This window comes from Phocoena sinus, chromosome 17, assembly GCF_008692025.1.
Source record: "Phocoena sinus isolate mPhoSin1 chromosome 17, mPhoSin1.pri, whole genome shotgun sequence".
Taxonomy (NCBI): Eukaryota; Metazoa; Chordata; class Mammalia; order Artiodactyla; family Phocoenidae; genus Phocoena; species Phocoena sinus.
In genome coordinates, this window is record NC_045779.1 from 46,149,952 (window position 1) to 46,167,446 (window position 17,495).

At 46.2% G+C, this 17,495-nt stretch overlaps 2 long non-coding RNA genes across 3 annotated transcripts in view; both read right to left on the minus strand.

The window, feature by feature from the left end:
* Positions 1 to 543: 543 nt before the first annotated feature.
* Positions 544 to 9,933, minus strand: LOC116742669. Its single transcript, XR_004346537.1, has 3 exons — positions 7,463 to 9,933; positions 1,737 to 1,864; positions 544 to 908 (listed from the first exon to the last, which is right to left on the minus strand). It is a non-coding gene; the product is annotated as an uncharacterized LOC116742669 (long non-coding RNA).
* A 626-nt stretch (positions 9,934 to 10,559) lies between these two features.
* The window catches only part of LOC116742668, a 110,192-nt gene continuing 103,256 nt past the window's right edge, over positions 10,560 to 17,495 (minus strand). For both annotated transcript variants that reach the window (XR_004346536.1, XR_004346535.1), the window contains 2 exons: positions 15,443 to 15,581; positions 10,560 to 12,273 (listed from right to left, as the gene is read on the minus strand). This is a non-coding gene — a long non-coding RNA (uncharacterized LOC116742668). The remainder of the gene's footprint in view (positions 12,274 to 15,442; positions 15,582 to 17,495) is intronic.

The following is a 17,495-nucleotide window of genomic DNA, read 5'->3' on the forward strand; positions in this document are numbered from 1 at the left end:
GATTGAATGTGCACACTCGGCAGTAAAACTGCAGAGTCCTAACCACTGGACCACCAGGGAATTCCCATCAGTTCCCTTGTTTTTTAAGTTGAAGGATGCTTCTGAGTTTGGGAGTTCCAGGGTTTTCTTTGCCCAGCTGATTTCTCATCATTATCTGGGGGAAGGAATCGGCCTGAAAGAGCAACGTGAAGCACGGCGCCCTCTTCTAGTGAAGGGAATCAAGGCCTGCTGAGGTTGCCCCCGTGGGCCCACACCTTCAGACCTTCCCACAATCACATGTCCCATCCCCCTGTGGGACACACCTAAACTTCCCAGGTACGCCAGCTGTGGGAGCAGAGTGGGAGTTTCAGTTCTGCAAGCTGAAAAGGAGTTGGATGGTGATGATGGTTGTACAATGTTATGAATGTACTAATACCACTGACATGGTCAAGATGGTAAATTTTATGTCATGTGTATGTTACCACAGTACAAACTTGGGGGTATGCGGGAGGGCTGTGGCCACTCCTGGAGGCTGAGCCCACCAAGTGCGCTCGAGAAGCTGGGGTCTGGTCTCCTGATAAGAGCGATGGTCCCCAGGCCGGGTGCTCATGAACTGCACTGGGGAGTTTCAGATACAGATTCCTGAGCCCCGCCATAAAGACCCTGATTTGGCACCTCTAGGGTAGGGCCTGGGAGTCAGTATTTTCCAAACACGCCTCAGATGGTTTTGATAATCAACCAAGTGTGGGATCTGCTGGGCTGGATCTTTGGGGAGCCTTTGTTATTAACCTCAGCGAATTCCAGGCGCTTGCTTCTTTTGGACTTAGACTCAACTGTAGAGGTGCACAGCACGGTGGGGCATGTCTCTGGATCCTTCAGGCTGTTGCTTGCCATTCAGTCATTTGATGAATGTATATTAAGTGCCCACCCTGTGCCGGGAATGGGGCTATGTCAGAAGAGGCAGGGTCTCAGCTCTCACAGAGCATGTCGTCCAGCAGAGATCGATTAGACCCCCTCACCCCTGCCCCTGCCCCTTCCCTTTCCAGCAGCCTTCACTCCCTTGCATTTTCTATTTCCCAGCCTGCTCACCTTACTAGATCAAGTTTTACAAATTCTTTCAGAGCTCAATCTGTGTCCAGTTCATTTCTAGGCTGTCATTTTCTCCTGGACCCACCCCTTCCCCCATTGCGCACACCTAGTGTTATGGTTTTCACCCAGTAAATGTTTGTTAAAGAGATTCATTCATTCACCCAACCAATATTTACAGAGTGCCTACTATGCGCTAGGCATAATTGTAGGTTTCAGGGCTATGAGGGAGGGCGAGATATCTAGGATGCAGAATTTAAGCAGCAGCTCCCTCTAGCAGCAGCAAGAGCAGGGCTGTCACCTGAGAGTGAGCGCCTCCTGAAATTTTGTGCCCTAGGTGCCTCGCTTGTCTCACTCTAGTCCCAGCCCTGCTAGGTGCTGGGGACACAGCCATGAACAAAACAGACAGAGATCAATGCACCTAAGTAAACTCTCCCTTCTCCCAGCGTCTTTGTGGGGCTCTGCATGTTGCCTGTCCTTAAGTGTCTTTCATTTGTGTGCCATCTGCCTTCCCACCTAGACTGTGAAGTCTTATTCTGGTCTGCCCCTTCCTCTTCCCACCCCACCTCCACAAGCATTCTGCCTAGACAATGTTTTCCAGAATCTTGTCCTTGACCATCTGCATGGGACTTCCTCGTGGCATCGTTTAAAATGCAGCGTCCCAGTCTTACCTTTTGAGTCAGGTCCTTTGAGGGTGAAACTCTGGATTCCGCATCAAGGTCCCTGGGTTGTCAAGGCAGGTTTAACGTGTGAGGATCCCCAGCCTGCCGATTTGCTCAGTCAGTACTGCTGACTAATACTAGGAGAAGACAGGGGAAAGTGGCATTTTGAATGTGCTTCAGTTTCTTTGTGATTCTGTTCACAAAGTCAGAAGACACAGGTGTGGGAAAGGGATGGTCTGGAGAGCTACATGATGGCCTTGACTCTGACCCTATGGGGCTCTGCAGGGAGATCTCTCAGCTCAGCCTTGCACCTTAGCTGGGCCACTCCAGGCCCTGCCCCATCACCCCTGGAGATTTATCAGGTTGCCTGCCTTACCTCCCCAGGCAGCTAGAGGCTGGCATTTCCCGTAGCTTTGGGTCAAAAGTTTCCATGGAGCCAGTGGAAGCGGTGTGTACGTAGGTGGCTGGGGGGAGAGCCTGAGAGCCCCAGGGCAAATAAGGAACGTGGGAGGGTCTGTGAATCTGGTCCTCCCTGACCTCTAAGGCAGGTACCCACCATTTTCACTTGCTTCACATAGTGCCCTGCACAGATGCCCATGCACTTTGGGCTGTCAGGTGCATACTGTTTAATGGTAATCATCTGAATGAAATAAATCCGTTGTGTGAGTTACCAGTAAACCCAGTTTGCAGGGTGGAGCATACGTCAGCTTTCCCAATCCATCAACACCTTGGCAGTATCAGGTGAGATTCCTCTGCCGATCCACCACACCCCACACCGAGCTCCCTCAGAGAAGAGCTCAGGAGAGTAGGTCTCATCTGCTTTTGAAAGGGTGCAGGTATGCAGATGGAGGACCTATCAAAGTCCAGCTGAGGAGGGAATTTGGGGTAGTGTCAACATTTGGACACGGTCCCAGGGTCCCTAAATGGCAGGTTATTGAGGGCTTTCAACAGCAGGCCATGAGAGTTGAACTGATTAATAACCTATTTATTTGCTTGTAAGGTTGGTGACAGTGGTTTTCAAGCTTTATGTGCATCAGTATCACCTATAGAGCTTGTTAAAACAGGTGCCCAGATGCGACCTCGGAATCTTGCGAGTTGGAGCTTGGGAATTTGTCTTTCAACATCTCCCCAAGCAATTCTGCTACACACACATCTCAGAACCTCAGGTGCTTTGAACTAAGGACTCTGCAGTGTTTGTGTCTTTATTCTGCACACCCCTCCCCCACTTTCCTTCAGCATGGTGGTTTGTACCCTGAACTTGACTAAAATGAAACTACCTCTCCCAGCTCCCCTTCCCCGTAACGCTGAGTTAGAGATGGACAAAGGAGGAACTCGTAAAAGATCTGGAAGATGAATGTGGGGTGGTGGCCATTACTCTTGGAAGGTGGTCAGGGTTAAGTTGGGTGACAGGCAGACACGGAGGTGCCAGGTCCCACTTGTCCTCACTCTCCTCCACTCCACATCCAGCTCCTCCTAACAGCAGCCCCAGACCCTCCCTCAGATGCTTGGTGGCAGAGCCCTGGAGGAGGGACCCACACAGGGCAGAGTCCCCCTGCAAAACCTCCCTGAAGGCTTTTTTTGAGGTCCCTCTGCAGTGGTGGGGTCTACTTAACTTATCCGACTGGATGCTTGGTGGCTCCTTCTCTGACCCTCCAGTCCCTTCCAGGCCTTCACCTCCCCAGCTCCTCCCACAGGGAAGTCAGGTCTCACTCCTATAACAAATCCCTTACCTCAGAACTCACAGGGGCTTCCGCTTCCCCTGGGTGAACCCTGACTGACCAGTCAAGAAACACTTCCCGTGTCCAAAATAAAGCAAGACTTGGGAATTGGCCTTCCATTTAGATCCAAGAAATGTTCGTGGGCTATTAAGATGTGTTGACATCAGTTACAAGGTAACTCAGTTAGTCCTACCATCCATGATCACAGGGTAATTGAAAAAGATGATTCCCCAGATTCTCTGCTGGCAAATAACAGCACCTTGGGCAAATTCAAAAAAGGTGCCTCTTTTGGGTAGCATTAGTAAAAATCATCCCTTCCTTCCTCCCGCTTTCCCTTTTAATCTGGGTGCCCTTGTGCAGGCCACAACCTGCATAACTGGATATATATAGCTGCCCTGGGTACCTATTCTGTCCATTAATGCCAAGGGGCCCTGAGTCCGGCCTCTAATTGCTTTCCTAGTATCATCAAGCATAGACAGGCCACAAAACAGTCTCACCAAAATGTTTCAGGGGAGAATAGAACTTCCTTGGTCCTTGAACAACTTTTCTGTCCCCAGTGCCATGGGCAGCCATCCTTCCCTGATCATTCATGTCAATAAGCTCTAGCAAGATTACCGCAGCCCGCACTACACTGTAGTGTTACTATTTGTTTGATATCTGTCTCACCCCTAGACAGTGAGCTCCCTGAGGACAGGGGCTCTGATGTGGTTGCCTTTGGATCCCCAGTGACCAGTATAGTACCTGGCACAGAAAAGCATGCAATAAATGTTTGTGGAATGAGTGAATGGATCAAGCAGAACTAAAGGAAAACCCCTGTTTTCCTCAACTCCTCAGACTTCTGATATCAGACGGGTAGGTTTTTCTATACCCGACAACTCTCCAATCATCAGTGCACACCAACTGGGTACCTTATAATTTAACTCAATTCTAACACTAACTGCCTGGAGCTAGCACAGACCCCACAGGTGAAGGGCTCAGTCCCATAAGACTGTCCCCCACTTCAGATGCCAGCCCCAAGTCCCAAGTTGTCACCTGTACTGCTGACCAACCAGCTATGGATCAGGTTCCCATGACCCTCTCCTCAGCTTCGAATATTTGTTAGAATGGCTCATAGGACCTCCTTATATTTACTGGTTTACTGTAAAGGATATAATAAAGGATACAGGTGAACAGCCAGATGAAGTGGTACATAGGTTGAGGTCTGGACGGTCCCAAGTGCAGGAGCTTTTGCCCCCATGGAGTTGGAGTGCAACACCCTCCCGGCACATGGATGTGTTCACCAACCCGGAAGATCTTTTATGGAGACTATATCATGTAGGCATGATCCATTATTAACTCATCTCCAGTCCCTCTCCCCTCCCTAGAGGAATGGTGGGGATGGGACTGAAAAGTCCAAGCTTCTAATCGTGACTTGGTCTTTCTAGTGACCAGCCCCCATCCTGAGCCATCCAGAAGCCCACCAAGAGTCACCTCATTAGAACAAATGATGCTCCTGTCACCCAGGAAATTCCTAGGGATTTAGGAGCTCTGTGTCAGGAACTGGGGGCAGAGACCAAATACATAGTTCTTTTTATTTTTTTTTTTTAATTTTATTTATTTATTTATTTATTTTTTTTATACATAGTTCTTTTTAGATCACTAGAGGTCACATCTGGTTCTGGAGCTGAGTCTTTCCTATCAGGCTATGTCCTTGATTGAAAGGGTCAGGAACCAGGGACCAGATCTTTGCCTCCCTTATAGAGTATGTGATTCACACACCAAGAGGCCAGATACTGGGCACCATGGACCCTTCTGGTCTGAGGTCTTCACTCGTGCTTGGTCAGTCTTGGCTGATCACAAGCTATATCCAGGTTAGTAAATATGTGACATAAGGGCCCCCAATCCATTCTCCAGTGCCCGTGATCACTACTCTATTTTGGCCCTCAAGTCTTCTCAAGACAACACCCTGGATAGTTACTACCAACTGCTCAGAGTTGCTACACTAGATGGAAGCCATGTCTTGCCTTGAGCAGCCTCTGAGAGCTGTCTTACTGCCATCTGGGCCATCAGAGGCATCCATATTTTTGTTTGCAGGAAGGCCTTTGCCAAAGAATACCAACAAGTAAAGTAGAAATTGAGTCCTAAATAAATGGCCCCAACTTTATCCAACATAAGTAACCATTAAACCAACCACAAATAACCTTTTTTTTTTCAATCAAATGTAAAAGGCAAAAAGATGGCTTTGTTTGTCTGATATGGTGCAACTTTAAAATGGAGGTTAGAAACTAAAAATAGAGTTACTGTATGATCCAGCGATCCCACTCCTGGGCATATATCTGGAGAAAACTCTAATTTGAAAAGATACATGCATCACAATGTTCATAGCAGCACTATTTACAATAGCTAAGACTTGGAAGCAACCTAAATGTCCATCAACAAAGGAATGGATACAGAAGATGTGGTATATATATACACAATGGAATGTTACTCAGCCATAAAAAAGAATGAAATAATGCCATTTGCAGCAACATGGATGGACCTAGAGATTATCATACTAAGTGAAGTAATTCAGAGAAAGGCAAATATCATATGATGTCACTTATGTGTGGAATCGTTAAAAGTGATACAAATGAACATATTTACAGAACAGAAATAGACTCACAGACATAGAAAACAAACTTATGGTTGGTTACGAAAGGGGAAAGGGTGGGGAGGGAAAAATTAGTAGTATGGGATTAAAATATACACACTATGGGACTTCCCTGGTGGTCCCGTGGTAAAGAATCTGCCTTACAATGCAGGGGACACGGGTTCGATCCCTGGTCAGGGAACTAAGATCCCACATGCCATGGGGCAACTAAGCCCGCACACCACAGCTAAAGAAAGAAGCCCGCGCGCCACAACGAAAGATCCTGCGTGCCTCAACAAAGATCCCGCGTGCCGCAACAAAGATCCCGCGTGCCGCAACTAAGACCCGATGCAGCCAAAAATAAATAAATAGTAAAATAAATCTTATAAAAAATATATACACACTACTATATATAAAATAGATAAACAAGGACCTACTGTATAGCACAGGACACTATACTCGATATTTTGTAATAACCTATAATGGAAAAGAACCACTTTGCTGTATACCTGAAATTCACAACATTGTAAACCAACTATATTTCAATTAAAATTTAAGAAAAATTAAAAAACAAAATGGGGGTTTGATATGGACCCAAATGCCTGGGGACAAGTCTGCCCCCACTGGAATCTGTTTCACTGCAGAGACTTCTCTCCCTGCCCCAACACACAGTCTGGTTCATCTTGAATCCAGCAGGGCCATTAGGGGTCTCTGAACCCTGCGCATCTCCTGGCTCTGCAGTTGCCTCGCTTTAGTTGCAGAGCTTGGCATTTGGTAGGAGTGAATCTGCTGTCAGGTGTGGAGGGGAGGGGAGGGGAGGGGAGGGGAGGGGCAGGCTCTGTGGAGTAATGGAAGGAGGATGGGAAGGAGACAACCATTTGGCTTCCTGCTCCAGTTCTGCCACTTAGTAACCATGTGACCTGGGACAAGTCAACAGTCTGAGCCTCTATTTCCTCATGTGTGAAGGACGTGGCGGAAAGAGTAGTTATTCATTGCTTATAGGTATCTCATTGGGATATTGAGAACATCAAATTAAATTGAATGGTTGATGTGAAAGTGCTTTAAGTAAGGGAGAAGGTTTTGTTCTGTTCACTGCTCTATAGCACAGAGCCTGGCCCATAGCCTAGTGAGGTATTCAGTAAAATGTTTGTTGAATAAATAACTGTAAACACAAAAATCTTTCCCCTCTGTGGGGTAGAGAGGGGAATGATATCAGCAGCACACAGTGAGCTTCAGAGATGGTTGTGATAGTCTATGTCTATGGCTGCATGGAGGTTACATGCTTCATTGGTACTCTGTGTGCTTGCATGTTAAATATTCTTCTGTATGTGTTCAACATCTCATTAAGGCACTTAAAAAATATAATGCAAAAAAGAAAAAAGTAGAGAGGAAAACATGCGGTAAAGTACCTTTGCCAGAAGAAGACAGTATTGTAACTCCTGACGTTGCTTCCACACAAGCAGTGAAACTTCTGAGTGACCTCACTTAATTCATCAAGGTCCTATGTTTGGGCCAAGCATTGCTGAAAGCAGAGGAATTTATAGAAAGAAAGTTATATCAGAAACCAAGACTTGATGGGATCTACTTTTTAATGAGAGAGTACGTAGGCTGCTTTTTTTTGTTTGAAGTCACTGCCTTTCACTTACATGCGGGCCATACTTGAGCCTAGTCAAGGTAAAGTACGGGTAAGCTGTCGTGTCTTGGCTTGTACAGTGGCCTCTACCTTGTTTCACCTTGCTGGTTCATACTTGTCATTCAAGACTTACCCCAGGTACTTCCTCTGAGCTGCTACACTGGCATCCTGCCACCTTAGCTCATCTGTGGCAGTGGTTCTCAATAGGGCTGATTTTGTTCCTCAGGGGACATTTGGCCCTGTTTAGAGATATGTTATTGTCAAGGCTGGATGGGGGTGGGGTGGAGGGTATACCATTGGCATATCGTGGGTAGAGGCTAAGGATGCTGCCGTGCATCCTACAACACACAGAACAGTCACCCTCACGACAAAGGGTTCCCTGATCCCAAATGTCCATAATGCCGCTGTTGAGAAACCCTGCTTGATGGAATGAAATTTTCCTTCTGTCTCACTGAGACCTGAGCTCATCCTGGGCAGGGCCCTTGCTGATTCAGCCTTTTATCCCCAACACCAGCACACTGCTTAGAAACACACACACACACACACACACACATTTACTTTCCTATTCATTTGTTCCCCTACTCTGTGTAAGGTGCAGTACTAGCTGGAGATGCTCTCAAGGAGTTTTGTAGTCAAGTGGAGGACAAGGTCAGGTAAATACCTAATCATTCCCAAGACAGATCGAAAACAGGGTCATAATAGAGGAACACGTAAAGTGCTTTGGGAGAACTGATTATTAGGTAGAACCAAATGAAGTCGCTGACATTCTACTTTTTTGACTAGAAAAACAGCAATGATATACGGCTCACTCACAAGTGTGGTTTACCGTAAATACTTTTGACAGAGTTGGGGGCAATGAGCAGACTTCACAGGGAAGGAGAGACGCAGGAAGCACGTATTTCACAGCCTGCCTCCTCTGCTGCATGAGAAAGGGACCGTATTTTTTTTTTGTGGTACGCGGGCCTCTCCCAACAGCCATGGCTCACGGGCCCAGCCACTCCGCAGCATGTGGGATCTTCCCAGACCGGGGCACAAACCCGTGTCCCCTGCATCGGCAGGCGGACTCTCAACCACTGCGCCACCAGGGAAGCTCAAGACTGTATTTTTTACTTCGTATTTGTACCCACTTTTACTTCTTTGTAGCACCCCCCGCCCCCTGCCACGTCACACTTCCTGGAAGAATGCCTTACAGTTAGAAGGCACTGGTAATTTTTTTGTTGACTAGAGTTCAGGAAAACTATTTGTACTTCAAGTTTGTTTTATCATTGTCCTTGCACTTTAGTCCCAGGGAACTGAAGAAGAGTGTTTTAGAGGCACGAAATATGTAGTGCTTTCCTGGTGGCAACAGGTACAAGAAGACACGGTCCCCCAGTACCATCCGAAGTCACAGCCTGTCAGAAGAGCCATAAAGGAGCTAAAAGCCCAGAAGCATGGCTGGTGGCCATCTGTGCTATCATGTGACCCTGTGTGTCAGGCAGCCCCACACGCACCTGGCCCACGAGCCTAGGCCACTTACTCACCTCGGCCACTTACTCACCTCATGCTCTGGAGCAGGTAGCGGAGGATAAACATTTCAAAGTTGGACTCAGAACTTGGCAGGGTGCAGCTGTCAACCACACTCAAGCCAGAGAACTCTGGAAAACTGAACTGTTTATAAGGTCAAACTTTGGTAAGTTTGATAAAGTCTGGCTGCAGGTATCCATCTCGTCTCTTGAAAGAATTGCCCGGAAGCTCATTGCTGAATGGTTGGATGTTACCAGTGGTGAGCAGTCTCTGCTTGTGGATGGAATCTGGCAACTCAGACAACACCCCACAGCTCCTGATGCAAGTCTGGGCAGGAGCTCGGAGGCTTGCAGCCAAGAAGATAAACCCAGGACAGCCCTGTAGGCTATCCAACCATCTGGCAGGTGGACTTACTCAGGGCCACTGGTGACCCCTACCACGACCAGACACCAGTAGCAAGACAGCCTGGGATTCTGTGCTTGTCCTTTCCTTTCCATGGGGCTCCTACAGAGAGAAGTGGTTCCTACCCTTCTAGATGCAACAGTGACCCTGAGTTCATTTGTCCATGTGGATCTCAGTCGATGCTTGAATTCTGTCCTAACTAGACCTTGTTGTCAGAGCCGTGGATTAAATACTGATTCAGGCCTAAATAAAGCAACCTCTAGGGACTTCCCTGGTGGCACAGTGGCTAAGAATCCGCCTGCCAAAGCAAGGGACATGGGTTCAAGCCCTGGTCCGGGAAGATCTCACATGCCGCAGAGCAACTAAGCCCGTGCACCACAACTACTGAGCCTACGCTCTAGAGCCTGTGAGCCACAACTACTGAGCCCATGTGCCACAACTACTGAAGCCCGTGCACCTAGAGCCTGTGCTCTGCAACAAGAGAAGCCACCGCAGTGAAAAACCCGCCTGCCGCCATGAAGAGTAGCCCCCGCTCACTGCAACTAGAGAAAGCCTGCGTGCAGCAACGAAGACCCAACGCAGCCAAAAATAAATAAATAAAGCAACCTCTAGGTGTGGAGGATTGTTTTAAGTAAAAGAAGAATTCCGGGGCAGGGGAGGGATAAATTGGGAGATTGGTATTGACATATACACACTACTATATATAAAATAGATAACTAAAAAGGACCTACTGTATAGCACAGGGAACTCTACTCAATACTCTGTAATGACCTATATGGGAAAAGAATCTAAAAAGGAGTGAATATATGTATATGTGTAACTGATTCACTTTGCTGTACAGTAGAAACTAACACAACATTGTAAATCAACTATACTCCAATAAAAATTAGTGTTAAACAAAGAGAAGAATTCAGACCATGGATATAGCATTTCTTTTTCTTTTTTCTTTTTTTTTTTTTTTTGCAGTACACCAGCCTCTCACTGTTGTGGCCTCTCCCGTTGTGGAGCACAGGCTCCGGACGCACAGGCTCAGCGGCCATGGCTCACGGGCCTAGCCGCTCCGCGGCACGTGGGATCTTCCCTCTGTCCTACAGTTTCTCCATGTATAATATGGAGATAATAATAGTACCTACCTCTCTGGGTTCTTGTGAGAACCAAACGTGATCATATAGTTGGTGCTTTGATCAGTTCTTGGCACATAGTATGAACTAAGATACAGCTGTTGCTATAATTCTATTTGTATCAATTTAATAACATGGAATGTTTATTTATTTTAAAATAACAGCATTGATTTTGTTCCTCTCAATATTATGGTCTCCTTGGCATTTTTGCTCAATAGAGAAGATTGGATGGGATCTGGAGTTAGAAGACCTGCATTTGAACCCCAGATCTATTGGGTCTGATTAGTATTTGAATCAATCATTTAAACTCTCCAAGCCTGAATTTTCTAATTTTTAAAATAGGAAAAATAATATGTACCTCCCGGGGTTGCTATGAGGATCAAATACGACCCTGTATGTGGAAGCAGGTCACAACTATTAAACACTGCATAGGTGTCACTGTTGTTCCATATCAGGTGTGAGAATCATCCAGTTGGGAAGGGTTCAGAGGTCATTTGGTCCGTTAGCTGTATGGTCAAGATGGTAGGACGGTCCTCTCAGAGCACCTGCTCAGTTCACCCACAGAGGCAGGTTGCCAGCACTATTTGCACAGATGCCTCAACAATACCTATTGAATTGGTTCTTTTCTGTGTCCCTCCACTGCCACCTCCCCAGGCCAGACCAAGTGGACACTGCTTCTCACCAGGACCACTGCGATGGCCTCTCAAATGGTCTCCCTTCTCTAGATTCTGCCCCTTAATTAGACCATTCTGCAGACAACTGTCAGGGTCATCCTTTAAAAAACAAATCAAAAGGTCTGATAGTGAGTGACTCCTCTACTTGAGAACACTGAATGGACTTCCATTTTCATAATATGGTGGGAGAGGCTCTGGAATTACCCTCCGTGTACAAGACATACTCTAAAAATCTTAAAGACCCGGCAGGATACTAAATTGTCACAAAAGCCCAAATCCAAGAAAAACTGGAAACCCAGAGAGATAAATGGAGCATGGGAGCCACTTTTTTCTGAGGAGGTGTTCCATAACTAGTAAAGTCTGTAACATACATTATTATCTAGGAATGATATTCAAAACGACATCAACAAAATCAAGCCTAGGCCAGATCTGGCCTGCAGACTGCAGGGAGGTTGGGGGGAAGATGTGATGTGGTTGGTGTTTGTGTGTTGATAGTGACTCTCAGAGACGGGCCCAAACCCCTGGCCCTATGCCTACTTCTTAAGGAGGCTTCTGCTGAACAGGTGAGAGAATTACAGAGTTATTTGCCTTCTAAGTGTTTTTGAACTCTCAGGCTTCCTTTTCCCTTCCACAGTTTCTGAGTCACTTGTCTGTTTTTAGGTCAGGTGCCCAATACCTAACAGCTCATAATTCCTCTTCACTTTTCAGAAAGAGCAAATCTAGTAGAGCACATTTTTCGGCAGCCTGGGGTCACCTGGGGCTGGATGGTAGCAGAGACTCAGGATATCCAGGTAGGCAGCACTCGTGTTGACTGAAAGGCTCTGGGCTCTTAAAGTGGAAGTATCAGTGTTTCAGTCTCTCTGTATCTCAGCTTAATAGAGGTGTTCCTGGATGAAATGGAAGGACAAAAATCCAAGAAAGAAACAGGGAAGGTCTCGGAGGCACATGGTACATTTTAGACATTAAGAGCATGGACTTCAGGATAAGAACGGTCTGAGACTGAATCCTGGCTCTGCCACTTTATAACTGTGTGACCTTTGGCAAATTATTTAAGCTCCAATTCCTACATCTATAAAGTAAGGATTATACCAGGTTGAACAATATGAAATTGCTTTCGTGTGAGTCAAGCAGTCAAATATTGTCAGTTTCAACCTAATGTGGTACCTACCTCCTAGGATTGCTGAGGATAAAATGACATCATTTGTGAAAAGGGCACAGCACAATTTTTAAGGAATATTCGACCGAAGGAAGTAGGTAAGCAAGCTAGGAATGATAAGTGCAAAGTCTCTGAAGGAAGAACGTGCTTGAGAGTATTCTTGCAAGAACAGAGCAACCAGTAGGGCTAGAGCCCATGAGGGAGAGGGAAGGGGTTGGAGGTGGTCCAGGGATATGGCCTGGGGTTGGCTCACACAGGGCCCTGGGAGCCGTCATGAGGGGTTTTGTGTGTGTGTGTGTGTGTGTGTGAATCTTTTTTTTTTTTAACATCTTTATTGGAGTATAATTGCTTTACAATGGTGTGTTAGTTTCTGCTTAGTGTGTGTGTGAATCTTAATGATGGAATCAAGAGCTAATACTTATTGTGAATTAGGTTCTGGACATTTTTGTGGTACAAAGTAAGTGCTCAATAAACAGAAGTCAAAGAAGCTGAAGGTGTAGATGGCATGTAGGTGAATGAGACGAGGAAAAGAAGGAGCAGTAACTCTTAGGTTGGCAGCACAAATGGGGACTTTCTGGGGGAAAGAGCAGCATATTGTGCCCCCAGGAGCTGTAAGTTAGGACCCTCGGGCCCATAGATACAGAGATCTTTGCTATGGATCCAGGATGAAGAGGTGCATCCTGGTGCTTGGCTCATCACACACTGAGAACAGGCCAGCAAGTTTACCATAGGTGATGTAAAGGCAGTAAATTAGCAGAGTAATTTAGCATAGTTAACAGTTAAGCAGGGCTCTGAACTCAGCTCTACCAGTTACTAGTTATGTGACACTGGCAGGTTACTTAACTACTCTGAGCCTTAGTTTCCTCTTCTGTAAAATGGGGGTGATGGTATTACCTCCCTCACAGAGTTGCATGAAGATTAAATGAGATAATGCAAGCAAAGCACAGAGTAAGCCCTCAGTAAATTATTATTATTCCTGGGCCAAATGTATGGGATACTGGTAAAGCATTTCCAAAGATGTTTCAAGCCCATTAACCACTACGTATTGTTAGGGACTTGTGTGAGGACACTAATTCTATGTCAGAAGAAACCTGACAAGCACGTCTAAGGCTCAGGAAATCCTGGTTAGGGAACAGAAAGCCTTGAGGACATGCTTCAAATCAAGTGTTGGGATTTGGGGAGAGAAAAGCGATGTGAGAAGTGTGCATATAGAGATATAGACTGTTTTGCAAAATAGGATTTAGTTTTTTGGACCATGAGTTAATAAAGAAGAACCAATATCTTCTGGCGTGAGACAGAACATAAGGGGCAGGGCGTGTGGTGTGTACAGAAACATCCTGTGTGCCATGCCCTGCGCATGCCCTCATTTAAACCCCAAAGTAGCCCTGCAGCTGAGTGTTACATGTCCACTTAACCCATAAGGAAACTCAGGCTCAAAGAGGCAGAGGTGAGCCTTGAAATAAGTCTGACCGAAGCCAACATTCCCGCTTTTAAGATGCAACCACGGCAGACGGTACGTGAGATTTTCAGGACATTATCACTGGGAAGAGAATCAGAATAATACTTACGGCCTAATATTTATATGAATAATAAAGAGATCTCAAATATAATCTCTAGGAGTTAAGATTCTTTTAGTTATAAGAAAGAAAAATCGGGGCTTCCCTGGTGGCGCAGTGGTTGAGAGTCCGCCTGCCGATGCAGGGGACACGGGTTCGTGCCCCAGTCCGGGAAGATCCCACATGCCGCGGAGCGGCTGGGCCCATGAGCCATGGCTGCTAAGCCTGCGTGTCCAGAGCCTGTGCTCCACAACGGGAGAGGCCACAACAGTGAGAGGCCCGTGTACCGCGAAAAAAAAAAAAAAAAAAAAGAAAGAAAAATCAATTAGAGCCAGCTTATAAATAAATAAATAGATAAATGATAGATAAAATAATATTATTATTTTTGGAGGGGGAGGATTCCAGGGAAAGTTGACCAACCAAATCTCAGAAGGAACAGAAATTGGGGATCCAAGTAGCAGGAGTTTATTATGGACTTTCTAGAGAACTGCCCCCTACATAACTCAGCTACAGCAACTCCTAGGACCTGGGTCTCTTCATTCAAAATTCTGAATTTCTAAGAAAGAGAACCTGACTTGCCCAGCTCAGGCCAGGTTCCCATGCCCCCAGCTGGGTCTAGGGGCAGGACCTAAAATACAAACATGGCTGCTGAGGGCCCACCCCATGCATCAGGACTGGCTCAGAAGAACGGGGTTCAAGGGTGGGGCGTGGAGCAGGGACCCACACCTCCCCCAGAGGGATCCAAGGTACTGTAGGTTTCAGCAAGATTCAAAAATGGGATCAGGCAATGGAAGAATAAATCTTAATTTTTTATCAAAAATAACTTAGTTATTTTTGAGTTATAATAAATTTCATTATATGAACTCAGTAATTCAGATATAGAACAGGTCATCCAGGTGATGTCATCTAAGATCAAACTGTGGATCTAGGTGGTAATTCAGGGAGTCCAGGTAGTAGTTGTGTGGTGTGGGGTTAACTGTTCTGGTGACTCTACCTGTAGTTGGTGGGAGGAAACCCATGTCTGGGGACACCACCTGAAATTTCACTTTCTAATTCTGAAAGGTATTATGGAAGTTACATTACAGGAAACTTAGAAAGAGGAGGAAAATACTGCCCATAATCCCACTACCTTAGTTCCATCATTCTCTTGTCACTTTAGTTGCCATCACAATGTTCATACAACTTTTTAATCTGCTTTTTTCATTGTCACGAGCATTTTTAAGTGCTCAGAGTCTTCACAAGCATGATCTTTAATAGCAACATAACAAGAAAGTACTTTCTATAAAATAAACAGACTTGGCGTGAAGGGAGGTAAAGTAGACACTTTTGCAAGAAAATACTGACCTATATGAAAAAATTCCTAAATCTGATGCCAGCTGCCAACCAACCTGCCAAGGATCACGTATTCCTGAATTCTTTATGGCCATGATCTTGCTGTCTGTCCTACTGTGGGATTTCAGATCTGTTGCTTCCAGGCAGGAGTCTGCAAAGCAGAGAATGCAAAGTTAGTGGGGCAGGTACGAGATGTTTAGTGCATGCTGATGGTCTGGACATCTAGAGGGGTGGTCCTCAACTGAGGGCAGTTTCCTCCACCCACCTGCCCACCCAGCGGACATTTGGCAATGTTTGGCGACATTTTTGTTGCCACAACTGGGGACAGAGGAGAAATGTTGCTAGCATCTAGTAAAGGTAGAGGCCAGAGACGCTACTAAGCATCCTACAATGCACAGGACAGTTCCCACAACAAAGAATTATCCCAGCCAAATACGAGTAGTTATCAAGGTTGAGAAACTCTGATCTAGACGGCACTGCAATTTCTTTTAAAATGTTAATGAACTCCATATTTACATTATCTGCCCTTGTTTGATTTGGGAAGGATTCTGGGATTTTTGCTGAAGGTGATGGGAATGAATGGATTGAATGGGTTTGCAAGATACTTGAAATAAAGCATGGGGCAGGAGAATACAGAGGCTAAGCGTAAAGACTGGAGTTTGGAAGAATCAAGTTGAAATCCTGGCTCACCAAGTAAGCCCTCTAGGGAGGGCCTGCAAATGGGGTGATAATACTTGCCTCCTGGTGCTGAAATGGGGAGGAAATTAATGTGTCTGAAGCACTTAGCACAGGGCCTCGCATGCAGTGAGTACACGAGAAATGGGGGGAGGGGCGGTGGTGAGGATTACTGTGCTGAAGCTCAGGTTCACGGTGTTTACCATTTCTCCAGCATCGACATTGCAGCTGCATTTTGTACATTCTTATTGTAGGAAAAATAGATTTTAAACACATTTTTATGATCTCGTCTGTGGAGACCCAGGCAATGTATACAAGATACATGATCTACATGCATTTTACAGGAAGAACTGCTTAGGTGAGGGTTGTCCAATTGAAATCTCTAATATAGTTCCCCTGGTGTTTTGGATTTTTTCTTTTGAATAGTTTATTAATTTTCTTGTTAATTTGCAAAATACTTGTTTTCTGACATTCTTTGTTAAGCTTTTTTGATCTACTGAGAATTTAAGAGTGGCCCAAGCTGAGATAAAGTTATTGGGTAGCTAAACAAAATTATTGTCCACGGGCTTCCCTGGTGGCACAGTGGTTGAGAGTCCACCTGCCACTGCAAGGGACGCAGGTTCTTGCCCCGGCCCAGGAAGATCCCACATGCCACGGAGCGGCTAGGCCCGTGAGCCATGGCCGCTGAGCCTGCGCGTCTGGAGCCTGAGCTCCGCAACGGGAGAGGCCACAGCAGCGAGAGGCCTGCGTACCGCCAAAAAAAAAAAAAAAAATTATTGTCCACAGAGGCAATTCAAGTCCCCCGTGCAGTGTAAGAATCTCTCTCATCTCCACCCTGAGCTAAGTGTCTGGTTATCAGAAAGCAGCCATAGGAGACCCCAGTGTGCACTGGGGATCTGTGACCACTCTATTATCTACAGCTTGTTTTTGTGTGTCTGAGAACATCGGAGGGGCATTAAACACCGTGAGGAGCATGAAAGTCATCCTGGGCTTCCTGGGGTAGCCACAGAGTGAGTCCCAGTACAGGCAGCAGTGAGGAGGAGAAGGAAGGAAGAGCAGGGAGGGCCTGCCGGGGACAGCCCAGGACAGGGGCCGGTGCTGGAGGCTGAAATGGGCCCAGTGAATAGGCAGGGGTGGAGCCTCAGGAGAAGAAAAAGGAGAAGGGATCCACAGTGTCAGAAATGCTCCAGATGAAGAACGGCCCCCCGGTTCTGATCAGCAGGGCGATTGTGGGGAAGCCACGTGTGAGCAGATGGTCCTGGGTGGGCCTGGACTGAGATGGCCTCTGATAAACAAATATGAGGCCTGAGAGAAAGAGGATCCAGAAAGAGCCAGAAAGGTGGGGAATAAAACCAGAAAGAGTGTTTGATAGTAACCAAAAGAAATAGGA